Below are 16,940 nucleotides of genomic sequence, written 5' to 3'. Positions count from 1 at the left end.
AAAAGACTTTACTGTGGGGACTGAATGAGATGGATGTTTGTCTGCTGATGTACTAAAGTCTGGTTTTACTTTGACACTCCTTAGTCTTAACCCATTTTCCCCATGCTTCGTTTCTGTCCTGCTGTGTTCATTTCCTCTTTTCCATCTCAAACTCTGCACTAGGCAATATAGTGTTTGGACAACTTACCTGGTTTCAGCATAGGCATCCTGAGGTCTCTAGAGTACCTAGCATCTGATGTTTCACACCAGACACTTCTGCCCTTCTATGTTTAAGGAACTTTGCTCTCAAGGCGAACTTGTGTTTGGGTACACCCTGCATTGGCTTCTGCTTGTTATGGAGGAACACTACAGAGAGTTGGATGCTTGATAATACAAGCAAAAACAAGGCAGAGTCCTTGCTTTTTTAGGAACTTGTCATCCAGAGGTGGAGACAGATGCAGACATAAATAATACTTAGACAATTCCATGAAAAGATGGAGACACTGGAGTGACTTGAAGTTCAAAGTAGAAACATTGGGGTTGGAGTGTATTAAATCCAAGTGCATTCTGGTGGAGACGGTTAAAAGAATACCTCCATCTGAACCACCAGCCTATCTGACGGAGGTCCTCTTTTAAAATCCAACCACAGGTATGATGTTCTTAATCATACCTGTGATCGGAGCACAAGAGAACATTGCAATTGAAATTCTTTTCTCTGAATGCTTGGGAATGGTTAGTTTTGCTGAATTGGTGGATTCAACAGCTCAGTCCTTGGTTAAATTATATGAGTAGAGCAGAGTAATTGAAAACCCTTGGGTCAGACCCTGGTGTTAGGATTCAAGATCTGCCATGTACCTCCAGTGCGACTTTCACCATATGGTAATTTAACCTCCTTTGCCTCAGTTTTCTTAACTGTAAAAACTGGACAAGAAACTATTTGATAAGGTGTTGTGAGACTTAATTTTTTTATTGAAGTATAGTTGATTTACAATATTGTGTTAGTTTCAGGTATGCAGGAAAGTGATTTGGTATATATATATATATATTCTTTTCTGATTCTATCTCATTATAGTTTATTAGAGAATTAAATATTAATATGTGCCATGTGCCTAAAACAATGCCTGGCACCTAGTAAAGCTCTTGGTAATTGTTACCACTAATATGTATTCGTGATACATTATATAGAGTTAATTTATTCTTTCAAGCACTATACTATAGGTATTGATGATTTTATCTTTATAAAAATCACATTTATAATTATATTTTCTTATATACAGTAACTCAGTCCCAATAAATCCCTCCAACTTTTTTGTTCTGTCAGTAACAGACTAAATTTCTGTTGTTACCTTCTGATTTCTAGAGATGCCTGTGTCTCAGAAATCATTCTATAATTTTGAAAAGGGAAGAGACTCTGGCAGACTTTTTCTTTACTTAAAAAATGTGGGTTTTTTTAACTCTGTTATTACAGACCCGGGTATTCCTTTTATTTTCTTTCTGCTTTCAAATAATTCTTCCTGATTTAAAAAAATAAAAATAAGTGCACTTCACAGAAAACACTGCAAACCTCTCAAATTCCTCTGCTTATATGCTTTTCATATCTCCCTTGGACACATGCAGTGCTGATTTTCCTCAGCACTTTGAGTGTGAGAGATGGATGGCGAGTGTCCGGACTCTCCTGACCCAGATTGAAAGGCCTCAGGAGGCGTGCACAGACTAGATTTGTAGATACTGTAGAACAGTCACATTACAATCACTTCGCCATGCAGGATCCCCTTACGGTCAAGACAGCTCAACAGCAACTTTATGTAGGCCACATAAACAGCGTCCTCCTCCCCTGGCATAAAAATACTCACACTTTTAGAAAATATTTCTGGAAAAAGATCAGATTTAGAGATTAGGCATATTTATCTCCAAGACAATTACTATGGAAGGCTTGAAGTTTATGAGAGGCTATTACATAGAGAATAGGGACCAGCTGTTCTCCATTTCTGAAGAATCCCAGAGAGCTAAGCCTCAGCATGAAATAATTAGGTTGGTATGAAGAGGAATTTCCTGATGGTGAGAGTGAAACACTGAAAGGAATACCTTACCATCTGAAAGGGCTCCAAGAGCAGAATGGTTCTACTGGTGCTCTCTCTGCTGCTGACATCTGTGAGAGCCCTGAGCTTTCAAAAATGTGAGTTAACAAATCTACCTTCCTCATCAGGCATTCCTAACATCCTAAAGGATTCTATACTGAGGTGCCGTGTTTTGTATATATTTCCTAGAGATGGTGTGCAGTTTGTACTTTGCTTTCTCATATGGTTTTAGTGATGCAGTCTGGGAAGGTAGAATTGTGTCATCTTTGGAATCAGCCATACCTGGCAAGCATCCACACTCTACGACTTTGACTCTGAGAGTCACTGTGTGGTGTTCGACAAGTTGCTTAATCTCTCTGAGATGTAGTCTTCTATAATGAAGGAGAATAATTAAGGAAAAAACTAATCATTGTATTGAGGTCACAAAATGCTAGCACATAGTAATTAATACGTTAGTTAAAATGTATTTAAGTATATATACACACACACACACATACACATATGCATGTATTAAATAGGAGTATTTTGTAGGAGAAAATTTCAACATATGGGAAATAAAACTCCCTGAACACAGACATAAGACATTAAAGTCTTTGTCCTACAAAAAGTGTCACTGTGTGATATTTAAAAGCAAAATACCACCTGGGAATTTAAAAATTCTCTCAAACAATTCTTGGTCAAAGAGAAAATCAAAGTAAAATGTCAGAATATTTAGAAAATATCATTAATTAAAACATTACATGTCAGAACCCATGAGATACAGCTAAAACTATGTTTATAGGAAAAACATGTGAACTTAAATGTTTCTATAGATGGAGAAAAATTAATGAATTTAAGCATCAGCTTAAAAATTAGACAAGGAATAAGATAAACATAAAGAAAAGTTAAAGGAAATGATTAATAGGTTAATAAATAATAATTAATAATTTTAAAAGCACAAATTAATAAAATGCAAAACAGGAAAACTGGAAACCTGAAAAATAAATTCTGGTTCTTGGAAAAACTAGTTAAAATGAGAAAAGCACAATTATACATAATAAGAAATAAGAGTGGGTAAATGACCACAGAGACAGAGGAAATGGAAATAATTAGCTCTTGTTCATCTCAATACTGAGGTGAAGTGGAATAATTTTTAGGAAAATGTAAATTGCTAAAACCATCCCTCATAGAGGAAAGCCATTTACTATATTCAGAGTTCATTTACGATACAAGAGATAGATGAAAGTTATTAAAATCACTAATGCTTCCCTAATGAAAGAAAGCATTGCTCTGATGCAAATATAAATGTAAGGGGAAAAGTTGGAGACAGAAATTGAAAAGGAAGAGGTAAAATTACTTTAGGCAATGGTTTATGTATCAAAATCTAAGAGAATCAACTGAAAAGTTCCTATTGACCCTAAGCAAATTTGGTAAGTTGTATACAGTTCATACAAAAATGTGTCATGGGAAAAACATATTTACAATAACAACCAAGAACTACTTTTTAAAAAAGAATGAACTTAAGAAATGTGCAAGAATTTTATGAGGAAAATTCTAACACACACAAAAAGTCTTGACTAAATGAAAAAGTATCTGGCGTTCTTGGAAGAGTAGGCTGAATATTACAATGTTTCTCATATCCCTAAATTAATCACTCTACTTAATGCAAGTCAATTAAAAATAACAACAGAAGTTTTTCCTTCCCTTCCCTCTCCTCTCTCTTTCCTTTCCTTCTTTTTTTGAACTAAGTGATTTGAAAATTCAAGAGGAAAATGAAACATGTGAAAGTAATCAAAATAATTCTGAAAATAAGAATAATGAAGGGGCACAAGGCATGCAGATTTTAAAACAGATTGTTACTAGGATATGAATAAGCAGATCATTAGTAAAAACTAGCAAGTCCAGAAATAGATATGATTCCAAGATACATCTTGATGGAAGCATGGGTTACAAAGGTATATGCATTTGTCAAAACTCAGTGAATGTACAGTTAAGGTCCATACATTTCATCATATGTAAAGTTTATTTTGAAAGAAAAATCTATTAAAACTTACTGGACTCTAGTCCTATGACATGCATACTCAAGTATTTGGAGGAAATTGTGCTGATATCTGCAATTTATTTTAAGACAAATCAGAAAATGGGAAAAATCGGAAAATGAGAATTGATGACAGCTAGCGGGTTGCATAAATGAAAAAATTTGTAATTATGTAGAATTATCTCAACATTGACATATGCTTGAAATTTTCGTATTTAAGTGTGGGAACAACAGGGTCAAATGTGCAGAGAAATTTAGAATGCAATAAAGATAAAACTGCATATCTTTAGGTAACAACTTTGTAGGATGAAAGATTTCTGTCTCCTGTTATGATGGTTTCAAGAACCAGAATGCTGGTAGGAAGGGGTTGGTTGTAGGGAACAGAATAGCTCCTGAGGTGAATCTCCTAGGTTCTTTAGTGTATCCTTGTGTCCTGGCTTGTGAGGTCGCATGGAAAGTTGGCACCACTTCCCAAGAGAGCTCTCTGCTGGGCGGATGTTTTCTCATTAAGGAACCACGTAGACTAGCAAGGGGAGACCTGGTCCTCAGGGACTGCACATGTGCAAAGGTCTAGGAGAAGAACACAGTCACTGTTCCAGAGGGTATGTTGTGGCGGCCAAGGGTGGCTCTGTTCTTCAAGCATGGTGATATTTATGCCTTCGAGTTTTTGGTTACGTTGCTCTTTTATACCTAATGGCTTGAATATTCAGATCTGTTTATTCAGGAGTTCTGAGCAGTTCATCAAGTACTATTATTTAACTCTTTGTCTTCCGTGGTTTGGTGCTACTCAGCCCTACATTTATATTTCTCCAAGATTTCGTGCAGCAAGTGTTTTGGGAGCAGCATCGATCTGTTGTTCTACAGAGAGAGTTTGGGAAAATGCGGGCTCCTGGGGACTTAGCCCAGCTCTCAGCAGGAGTCCACTTTGGTTCCTTGTGGAGAGAAACAGCCAGACTTCCTCAACCTTAAAGATGTACTGAGACTGATGGGGAATTATGGGGCTCTTTTTATTTGGAGCGTGGAGGTAGGAAAAGAGTGTATATATTTTGGTGGCAAAAAGGAAATACCAGAAGTTCAAATATATGAGGATTCTGTAGTTTTGAGAGTTCTCAGGGAAGGGAAAGCATTAAAGAAAACAGTTTACAGAATGTGTTTACAGCTGAATACATTGCGTCATCCTTCCTTCATTGAAAGTATAGTATTTGATGCCACCCTTTTGCCTCTTGAAAGATTACCATTTGAAATATGGAAATGCTAATGCAAAATTTCTGAGAAAAACTTGTTTGTCTTTTGGTTTAAATTTTCTTCATCGACAATATCATGGGCTTTTGAAACCTTTCACCTGCCTGAGCCCTCTTGGAAACCAGCACTGGAAAGCTTTCAGTGATGAAGGTCACCCAGCTCTTACACATAGTTCCCACTGGACACTGTTTCCATGAGGTGTATAATTAGCAGAGGGTCAGCAAATAAGATTTTGAAGAATGTGATTATAGAAGCAGAAAAGTCATTTTAGGCAAGTTTGTCCTCTGTGAGTGTTTTAGGAAAGGAGCAGAAGCCAACCAGCGAGGAACTGGACCACATCCCTGATTCCAGCTGCCTTAATAACCTCTTTAGAAACTCAGGTGCAAAGCTCAAAAGCTCAAGGTCTCAGGTGCATTTCCTTGGCAACAGATTCCCGTGCTGAGGGCCTGACTTACCTTGCCACTCGGTTCTCACAGCAACCCTAAAAATGTAGGTCTTATTTAAATCTCGATTTTATAGACAAGAAACAGGCCACGTTAAGTTAAGTCACGTTAAGTGTGATTTTCAAAAAAGGTAATATCAGGACTCTCTGGCAAATATAAAAAGGACAAAGTATCAAATACTTTATTGAATTCATTCAAAAGGGGAAGAAGATGTTGTGATCAGTTCAAAGAGCTTTTAAGAAGCTAGTGTATTTGTCAGCAACAAATCTTAACAAAGGATTGTCAGGATGAGATGGCTGAGCTAGACATAGAGCTGTTTAATGTCCACCTGGCCCTTGGTATTCGGGGTTATCTGTTCCATTGCATGGAAATTGTGTGCATCTCTACTGGACAAAAATTTACAAGTTTGCAAGTAAATTCTTCCAGTATGGGAACTTTAATCAGTAGTAAAAATGAGCTGAACTGAGTGCAGGTCTTGATCATTCTCAGGTGACTTTTGTCCCCATACTATACTGAAAGGATCTGCATCCACTTTTGCCTTTTTCCTAAGTTTGTGGAGACTTTTTCTGACAGTAACCTGCCCCCAAGTCCCACAGATATTAGTTAGAGGAGCATAGATTTGAACCCCTGTCACTGTGACTGCACAGTCCTGGTATTCAACCCTTTGTTATTACTCAGCAATGAGTTAATTTGTTTTTTATTTTAAAAGAATGCTGGAATCCATCAGGTCTGTGCAGCTAATTCTCTCTCATATCCAAGGCATCTCTCTGAAGCAATGGCTAGTGGGATGGCAAAACCTTCCAAATCGGTCAATAAACGTCAATCTGAAGTAATGACACCTTTTGTTTCTGTGTTAGTGGAGATTGCTGAGGCCACAGACTCCAGCAATAGGAGCATCACATTAAGAATGACATGGGGGTGGGGGGTGTAGCTCAGTGGTAGAGTGCATGCTTAGCAAGAACGAGGTCCTGGGTTCAATCCCCAGTACCTCTATTAAAACAAACACACCTAATTACCCCCCCAAATAAATAATTTTAAAAAATGACATTGAGCATCTTTTCATGTGCCCGTTGGCCATCTGCATGTCTTCTCTGGAAAAATGCATGATCAGTTCCTCTGCCCATTTTTAATTGGGTTGTTTGTTTCATTGATACTGAGTTGTATGAGTTCTTTATATATTTTGGATATTAACCCCTCAGTTACAGGGAAGTAATGTACAGCACAGGGAATATAACTAATGTGTTATAATAACTTTATATGGAGTATAATCTATAAAAATATCAAACCACTATGTAGGATACCTGAAACTAACTTCTTACTGTAAGTCAACTATACTTTGATAAAAATGACTGTGCTTTATTTTTTACCTTTGTCTGTATCTGTATTAAAACATTCGAGAAATAGAAACTTTTAGGCTGGAAGCATATTCTATAAACTGTTTGCAAGGCAGGGATCTTGGTATCAATGGCTTGAAGGTTAGGGAATATCTCTTGGAGTAAGAAATCGATAAATAGATGCTCACATTTGGGCATCCCTCTGCCAACCTCCTTTCTCAACTTCTTTTACATTTTACAGTGGAGTAATAATAGGTGTCTCCAAACTGGGTTCCAGAAAGGGGTATCTCATGTCATGTCACCAGGATGAGGTCATGAATACCAGGAAAACAGCATGAAGGCTAGAGGCTGGGAGTCAGGAGGCTGACTCTAAAGTTAGAAAAGTCACCTCACCTTTCTATAGTTTACTTTTTTCTATATGTGTGGTTGCACTAGATGAGAGGTTTCTAAACTTTTTTAAGCACCACAACCTTAATATATGATGCAAATAAAAGAGAAATATTATGGTTAAGGGAATTGAGGAAGAAACAGACATGGAAGCCCCCGCCTTCTTCCTGCCCTCTCTTCTCCTTTCCTTATTGGAAAGAATCAGGACTGACTACAGAATCTGCAGGGCCCAATACAAGATGAAAATTCAAAAATGCCATTCAAAAATTAACAGACTTGGGGTGGATATAGCTCAGTGGTAGAACTCATGCTTGGTGTGCACGAGGTCCTGGGTTCAATCCCCAGTACCTCCATTAAAAAAATAATTAACTTAAAAATTAAGTAAAAGAAAGTGACATTAAATATGCTATAAAGTATTTTCCTTTAAAAATATTTGATGCTATAAAATTTAGAGGTGTAGTTGTGATTCTTGAGTAATAACATAAACTTAAAAACAGCAAAAAAAAAAGTAATATTTTGGGTGTCATAATTTTATGTAATACACAATGTATAATAATACTTTAATAATTTAATATCTTTATTGACCATGAGTTTTTTTGTGGCTCACTTTTCTGTAAATTATATATTAGATCATCAGAATTTGTATTTTATGCAATTTCATTTTCCATATAATTGAAAGCAATGATAGTCACTTTTGGCAAATGCAAGACTGACTGCAAATAATTTTTTTTTCATTTTGACTTTTTATTGAGGTATAGTCAGTTACAATGTGTGAATTCCTGGTGTACAGCACAATGTCCAAGTCATGGATATGTATACATATATTCGTTTTCATATTCTTTTCCATTATGTGATATTGAATATAATCCCATGTGCTATACAGAAGAAATTTGTCTTTTTTAATCTATTTTTATATATAGTGGCTAACATTTGCGAATTCCAAACTCCCAAATTTATCCCTTCCCACCCTCTTTCCCCCGGTAACCTTAAGATTGTTTACTATGTCTGCAAGTCTGTTTCTGTTTTGTAGATGAGTTCATTAGTGTCCTCTTTCTTTCTTTTTTTAGATTCTACGTATGAGTGATATCATATGGTATTTTTCTTTCTCTTTCTGGCTTACTCCACTTAGAATGACAATCTCTAGGTCCATCCATGTTGCTACAAATGGCATTATTTTATTATTTTTTATGGCTGAGTAGTATTCCATTGTTTAAATCTACCACAACTTCTTTATCCAGTCATCTGTCAATGGACATTTAGGTTGCTTCTGTGTCTTGGCTATTGTATATAGTGCTGCTGTGAAAATTGGGGTGCAGGTGTCTTTTCAACTTAGAATTTCCTCTGGATATATATACCCAGTAGTGGGATTGCTGGATCATATGATGTCTATTAGTTTTTTGTGGAATCCCCATACTGTTTTCCATAATGGCTGCACCAAACTACATTCCCACCAACAGTTTAAGAGGGTTCCCTTTCCCCCCCACCCTCTCCAGCATTTATCATTCATGGTCTTCTTAATAATGGCCATTCTGACTGGTGTGAGGTGATACCTCATTGTAGTTTTGATTTGCGTTTCTCTGATAATTAGCAGTATTAAGCATTTTCTCATGGGCCTATTGGCCATTTGTATGTCTTCATTGGAGAATTGCTTGTTTAGATCTTATGCTCATTTTTGGATTGTGTTGTTTGTTTTTTTGTTAAGTTGTATGAGCTGTTTATATATTCTGGAAATTAAACCTTTGTCAGTAGCATCCTTTGCCAATATTTTCTCCCATTCCACAGGCTGTTGTTTTGTTTTATGATTTCCTATGCTGTGCAAAAGCTTATGAGTTTAATTAGGTCCTATTTGTTTATTTGCTTTTATTTCTGTCATCTAGGTAGACTGCCCTAGGAGAACTTCGCTAAGGTTTATGTCAGAGAATGTATTGCCTATGTTTTCTTCTAGGACGTTTGTTGTATCTTGTCTTATATTTAAGTCTTTAAGCTGCAAATAATTTTTGATAATTTTCAATTTCAAGAAGATTTTTCTGCTGGTATAACTGTTACTGGAGAGCTGTTCAGAGTAGTTTATAGGCTGTGACAATAAGGATAAATTTCTGATAAATTTACATCAAAATATAAATTTTAAAACATCTAGAGCTGATGATTCGTATGAAACAATTTTTCTAGAAAAAGATTTAACTCTCCATCCAAATCAGTTTTGTGTAAATCTGAATTTAATCTTAAATATAAACTTACACAATGGTAGTTTGATATTTCTTCTGACATTTTCCATAACTTGTCTAAGTTGTGCAAGAAACCAAAAGTAGCTTTATGATTTGTATGTATTTCAAAACATCTGTTATGCATTCTTCAATTATAAGGAAAAGGTAATTTAAAAATTGTCTACTTCTCCATATTTAGTTCATCCAAAGCTTCATATGAAAATAGTGTTATTTTACATCAAATGTAACAATCTTTAAATTTAATTTCTATTTTGGAATCTGTGGATATTTTGTCTTACAATTTTTAAAACGAGAGATTACACAATCTACTGCCAAAATTCACTGCTTATCTACCAGGAACTGCATTCAGGCATGCCTGCTCCCATCCCTACTGCCATTCTGCTCCCAGGTCCCGGTGCGGTTCTGCTCTCCGCAGCTCTGGGCTGTCCCAGGCTGAGACATACACCTGAGGCTGACTGCTCTGTGGCTGCAGTTTGCGGTGCCCTGAGCCTGAGCTTCACACACACGGGCTGCTACAGGACCACTGCAGCTCATGCGCACTGCCTCCTCAGCATCACCTCTGCTCATGCACATGCTCCATTGTCCCAACCATACTGAGGACACACAAGTTCCAAGATGAAGTTACGAAGAATTTCAGGATCCTTGCAGGAGAGCATTAAAATGAGCATGAGGTTCTTCTCAGCATGGAGTCTGAGATGACTGCACAGGTTCCACTCTGGAGAAGCTGGCCCTAGAAGGAACTCTCGGGGCTCTGTAATTGCACATGACAGTGATTTCACTTACCGGCTCTTTCTAACACATCTTTCTATGTCAGAAAGCTCAGTTCTGATATCTTTATCAAGGAACCATTATTTAGTGTTTAGTTGGATGGGGGTAAACCTCCAAGACTAAGAATAAATGGTCAAAAAGGGGAAAAGCCAGAAGAGTCTGATGCCACAGAAGCGAAGAGAATAGAGGATTTCAAGAAAGATAAAGTAACCAGTGGCATCAAGTGACCCCAAGAGCTCATCAGTAAGTAAGATCAGGACTGAAGAATTTCCATTGATTTTATTTATTTTTTATTTTTTAAACATTTTTTATTGATTTATAATCACTTTACAATGTTGTGTCAAATTCCAGTGTTCAGCACAATTTTTCCATTGATTTTAGTAACACAGCAGTCACGTGATCTTAGATCTGAGTGATCTTAGAAATAAGTTGTTTGAGTGGAGAAATGTAGGCTGAAGCCATATCAGAAGGTTCGTCAAGGAATGAGAAGAAATTGAAAAATGGACTCCTGCAACCCCTTTTATTGCTGTGGCCTGAGGGTCAATAGATATGGTCCCTCTACTTGACGTAATCCCAGTTTCTCGCTTCTCCACTATTGTAGTGCTGCCTTCTGCTCTGAGCCACCCTTTCCTTCCTGGAACTCACAAGGAGGATTCCCAGGGAAGATCAGGAAGTTTGTAACCCTTTGTTGCTTCTTACTCGTTAGTCTCGATACCTTTCACATTTTGGACATCTCAGGTTGGAAAAACCTTGCCCAATTCATTCTACTGCAATTTGCTGAACACTTTTCTTGGACTTTGAACACATACAGTTCTTCACATAGCAACACATTCAACACAAGCTGATAATAGGGGAAAGTCTCACACAACCCATCAAAACCACGTTAGTCAGATCCATCATAAATGCACCACCCTACTTTGGTCTCATCAATAATCCCCCCTTCTTGGTGACGAATCAAGCCCCACCCTGGTCTGAGTCTCCATCATCTCTTGTCTCTTGTCTGGATAACAAGTCTCCCTGCTTCTGTCTTTGCTCCCAATCACAGCAGCCAGAATGGTAACTTTAAAAATGTGTCATTAGATTATGTTAGTTATCTCTTTAAAACTTTCCTTTGGCTTCTTGTTTCATTTAGAGAAAACCCCAAAATTCTAACAATGGCTGATAAAGCCCTCTGTCCTCACCTCTCTGATCTCTTCTCTTATAGCTGGGCCCCTTGCTCACCCCGCTGGAGCCATACTAACTCCTTACTGTTCTTCAATCCTTCACTTCTTTTCTTTCAATCTTCAAGGAAAAGCCAGCCTTAGGATCAACCGAATTATTAGTCAGCCCTGCTTCTTTTTACATAGCGCTTAATCACTTTTTTTAATGTAATTCTGGGAGGGCGGGGATCTTTGTTTATTGATGTATCCCAAGTGCCTAGGATGGTGTCTAGCATGTAGTAGGTGCTCAGCAAACACTTGTTTTAAAAACACAATTTTCAACTTTGTTACTATTTTGCCTGGCATTTCTCCCAGTCCTTTTCTGCCTCCCTTCCCCTTTTCACCTTGAGGGGCTGGGGGTTCTTTTCTAAAACTTTGTTTCAGGAACCAATTTGAACTTTAAAAATTTGAGATATAATTCACTTACCATAAAATTCACTCTTTTTTAAGTGTACAACTCAGTGGTTTTAATATATTCAGAAGGATGTGCAGCTATCACCACTATCTAATTCCAGAATATTTTCATCACTCCTGAAAGAAACTCCATACCCCTTAGCAGTCACTCCCCACCCTCAGCTCCCACCACCCTCAAGCAACCACTGATCTACTGTCTATCTCTATAGGTTTGCTTGTTGTGGACATTTCATAAAATGGAATCATACAGTATGGCTTCTTTTACTTAAGATACTATTTTCAAGGTACAACCATTTTTGAGCAGAACTTCATTCCTTTTTATGGCTGAACACATTGTATGGATGTAATACATTTAGTTTATTTATTCATCAGTTTATGAACATCTGCATTATGTCTACTTTTTGGCTTTATAAATAATGCTGCTATAAACATTTGTGTCTAATTTTTGTTTAAACACTTGTTTTTAATTCTCTTGGGTATACATGTGAAAATGTAATTTCTGGGTCATAAGATAATTCTATATTTAACATTTTGAGGAAATTCAAAGCTGTTTTTCAAAGTGGCTGTACCATTTCACATTCCTACCAGCTCCATAGGGTTCTAGTTTCTCTACATTTTTGTCAGCGCTGGTTATGGTTTGTCTTTTTTATTATAGTCATCTTAGTGGAAGCAAAGTGGTAGCTCATTATGGTTTTGATTTGCGTTTCCCTAATGACTAATGATTTATTGGCCACATGAATATCTTTTTTGGGTAAATGTCTATTTAAATTCTTTGCCCATGTTAAAATTGGTTGTCTTGATTGTTGAACTCTAAGAGTTTTTAAAAATATACTCTGGATACTAAACTATTGTCACATATATTATTTACAAATATTTTTCCCATTCCATAGATTGCCTTTTTATTTTCTTCATAGTGTTCTTTGATGTACAAAACTTTTAAATACTGATGAGGGCCAATTTACCTATTTTTTCTTTGATTACTTCTACTTCAGGTGTTATATCTAAGAAATCATTGCCTGATTCACCCCTATGTTTCCTCCTGATCTTACAGTTTTAGTTCTTAGATTTAGGTCTTTGATGCATTTTTAGTTAATTTTTGTATATGGTATGAAGAAGGGGTTTGCCTTAATCCTTTTACACATGAAAAACTATTTGTCCTAGCATCATTTGTTGAAAAGATTGTTCTTTCCCTAATATTTTGTCTTGGCAGCCTTGTTGAAAATCAATTGACTGTAAGTAGTTTATTTCTAGATTCTCAATTTTATTCCATTGATCTATATGTCTTTATACCTGTACCACACATTCTTAATTACTACAGCTTTGTAGTAAGTTTTGAAATCAGTTAAATGTGAGTTCTCCAACTTTATTATCCTCTTCAAGATTGTTTTGATTATCCAGGGACCCTTGCAATTCCATATGAATTTTAAGGTTAGGTTTCCTATTTCTGCAAAAAGAAAAAAAAAGAGCATTGGTATTTTGATAGGCGTACATTGGATCTATAGATTGCTTTGGGTAGTACTGCCATCTTTAACAATATTAAATGTTTCAGTCTGTCAACATGTAATGTCTTTCTATTTATTTAGATCTCTAGTTATCCTCAGCAATATTTTCTTAGTCTCAGTTGGAAGTCTTATTTATCTTTGGTTAAATTTGTTCCTAGGTATTTTATTATTTTTGATGCTATGGTAAATGTCTTTTTTTCTTATATAATTTTCAAACCGTTCATTGCTAATGTTTAGAAATACAATTGATTTTTGTGTCTTGATCTTGTAACCTTGCTGAATTTGATTATTAACTCCCAGGTTTTTTGGTGTGGATTCTTCAGGATTTTCAGATGTTTTTTACTCCTGGCTACAACCTCCCATACAATACTGAATCAAAGTGTGAGAGCAAACATCCTTGTCTTGTTCGTGATGTAAAGCGGGAAGCATCTAATCTTTCACCATTAAGTGTGTTGTTAGTGGGGGGTTTTTGTAGATTCCTTTCATGAAGTTGAAGTTCCCTTTTATTCCTATGTAGTGTTTTTACTTTGAAATGATGTTGGATTTTGTCGAATTTTTTTTTCTGCATCTACTGAGATGATCGTGTGGTTTTTGTTTCTTATTCTGGTAATAGGGTGTATGATGTTAATTAGTATTTGAATGCCATCCTGACTATGCATTCCTGGGATAAATCCAACTTAGTCATGGTGTATGATTCTTTTACATGTTGCTGGATTTGGTTTGTTTGTTATTGAGAATTTTATTAGAGAGATTGGTCTATAGTTTTCTTAAAATATCTTTGGCTTTGGTATTAGGCTAATACTGGCCTCGTAGAATGAGATGGGAAGACTTCCTTCCTCTTCTGCTTTTGGAAAGAGTTTCTGAAGGATTAGTATTAACCTTGCATGTTTGTTAGAATTCACCAGTGAAATCATCTGTTTCAGGGCTTTTCTTTTGTGGGACTTTTTTTTGGATTATGATTTCAATCTCTACTTTTTATATGTCGATTCAAATATTCTATTCCTTTTTGAGTCAGTTTTGATAGTTGATGTCTTTATAAGAAATTTTCTATTTAATCTAGCATGTGCAGGTCTATTTACTATAATTTCAGACACTGATGGTTAAAAATGTGTGAAAAATGGGGCTGAAAATGGAGGGAATGACTACAAAGAGGAATGGGGAAATATTTAGGGGTGATGGAAATTTTCTAGATCTTGATTTTGGTGGTGGTTACATGTGTTTATCAAGACTCATAGAAATAACCCCCAAAAAGTGAATAAAAATATGAAGAGTGAAGAATTCTGACTTATCTTAAATAAGAAACCAAGTATTTGAATTTTTAGCTGAATAACCCTAGAAGAATCTAATGTCATCTTGATAATAAAGGATTTGAGAGCTAAATCTTGAAGAAAGTATGCAAAGTAGAAACAGAAAATGTACCTAAACACCCAGATGGTATGCCCTAAGAGGAAGATTAGAAAATGGTCAAATATAGGCCTTTGGGTTTGTGAGTTCAAAGCAAAACTAGTCTATTCCTGAATAAAACTTTTTTTCACAGACTAAATTACAAAACTTTTTTTTAACATTTTTTATTGATTTATAATCATTTTACAATGTTGTGTTTAAATTCCAGTGTAGAGCACAATTTTTCAGTTATACATGAATATACATATATTCATTGTCACATTTTTTTCTCTGAGCTACCATAAGATCTTGTATACATTTCCCTGTGCTATACAGTATATTCTTGTTTATCTATTCTACAGTTTTGAAATCCCAGTCTATCCCTTCCTACAAAACTTTTTAAACTGAAGGGATATCAAGGAAGTCTGATTCTAGATTGAACGCTTTTCTGAGACCTGGGCAATTCATGTTCATTGAATTAGTTTTTTTTCCCCCCCTCTCTTTCTATGGAAAAACTAAGAAAAATGATGAGTTACAAAGTGATCCCTCCCCCCAAATCCAAACTTATAACAATAATGTTAATATTTCATATCAAAAAAGCAAGCTTAAGACAACTAAAGTGGAAATGTAGAAACTTTTTCATACGTTCTATCTTTATCTTTGTCCTTTGAAGGGTACCTGTTTCTTTTGAATTTTTTTTTTTTTGCCTTGAGATAGTGTTCATTTGAATCTATTTAGTTAAAAATTTCAGCATTTAAGTGAGATCAATCACTACATTTTTCTTGTGTCTTTGTCTTGCCCTTAATAATATATATTGAACAAAGTTTCATTATTTAATATTGAAAAATACCTCCTGACTTTACCGGGATTTTGTTACATAGTACATAATCTCTCTTATTTGGTATAGCCAGGCATATTTTTCAATATTAAATTATAGAAAGAGAGAGAGGTGACAGCTTGGCTTAAATGACATTAAGCATGCAATACATTTACCAGAGTTTTGGCTGCATAATCCAATCTGTAGGTATATGACTTGAGATAGGAATTCTATGCTATCCTTGCCTGTGTGGGTGGTAGCATTCCGGATTCATATAAGAAGTTGTGTGGTATGGTTGAAGCATCATTGCAAATGGGAAAGTAGAGAGAGGAGGCTTTTTAGGCATCTTAACAAGGAGTTGGAGAACCATTGGTGGATTTTGGTGAGTGACGAGACATGGTCATTTGCAGGGAAACATCACTTGGAACTCTGGAGGTGGATCTGATCAGGCAAGTCTTGTCTTATAGAGGAGGACACGCTTAATCTTGTGTTGGATTTTTTGGAAAGTTGGTTGCAAGGTAATTTTGCAAAACTTCTCCATCCAGACCCAAACATTAGTTATTCCAAAGAGAATCTAGAGCATGATCTAGGTCATGTTACATAAACCGGGCTGGACTTTGACAAATGGAATGTCCTATTTTTAATACATTGCTAATAAAACAACAAGCTTATGACTGCTCTCTGAAAATTCTAGGCAATATTAGGATATTTCTATTACAGTTTTGTTTTTAGAATGGTTTGTAGGAAGGGGCACCATTTATCTTTTGCGTTCTGCAATGTAATAAAGAACTGTCTATATTTCGTATAGCTTTTCCATTTCATCTTTATGACGCTTCTTCCGCGAGTAGGTATTAGTATCCTCATTTTAATATTACAGGAGCTAATGCTCAGGTTAAGCAACTTGGCCTTTATTACAGAAAAAGCAGAGTCGGAATTTGAAGCCAGGTCTCTCCAACTCCAAAGTCCTTTCTTTGCAGTATATCACCCTCCCTCTTTAATAGGACTTGTTTAATTGCAATGCCATTCTTCCTCTGTACACCCCCTTCACCAAATATTTTCTTCATGCTGTCCAAGGCACTGGGTGAATTAAAAAAAAATCTGCATATCTCTGGGTTAGGGTAATTCAACTTACTTATTTTTTTAGGTCATGTA

The 16,940-nt window shown here is 36.0% G+C and overlaps 1 non-coding gene across 1 annotated transcript; it reads left to right on the top strand.

The window, feature by feature from the left end:
• Positions 1–7,760: 7,760 nt before the first annotated feature.
• TRNAT-GGU (transfer RNA threonine (anticodon GGU)) lies at positions 7,761–7,833 on the top strand. The gene has a single exon. It is a non-coding gene; the product is annotated as a tRNA-Thr (tRNA).
• Positions 7,834–16,940: the final 9,107 nt, after the last annotated feature.

Source organism: Camelus dromedarius, chromosome 2, assembly GCF_036321535.1.
Source record: "Camelus dromedarius isolate mCamDro1 chromosome 2, mCamDro1.pat, whole genome shotgun sequence".
NCBI lineage: Eukaryota > Metazoa > Chordata > Mammalia > Artiodactyla > Camelidae > Camelus > Camelus dromedarius.
Note: the sequence above shows the minus strand (reverse complement) of the source record. Positions and strands in the feature narration are given on the sequence as shown.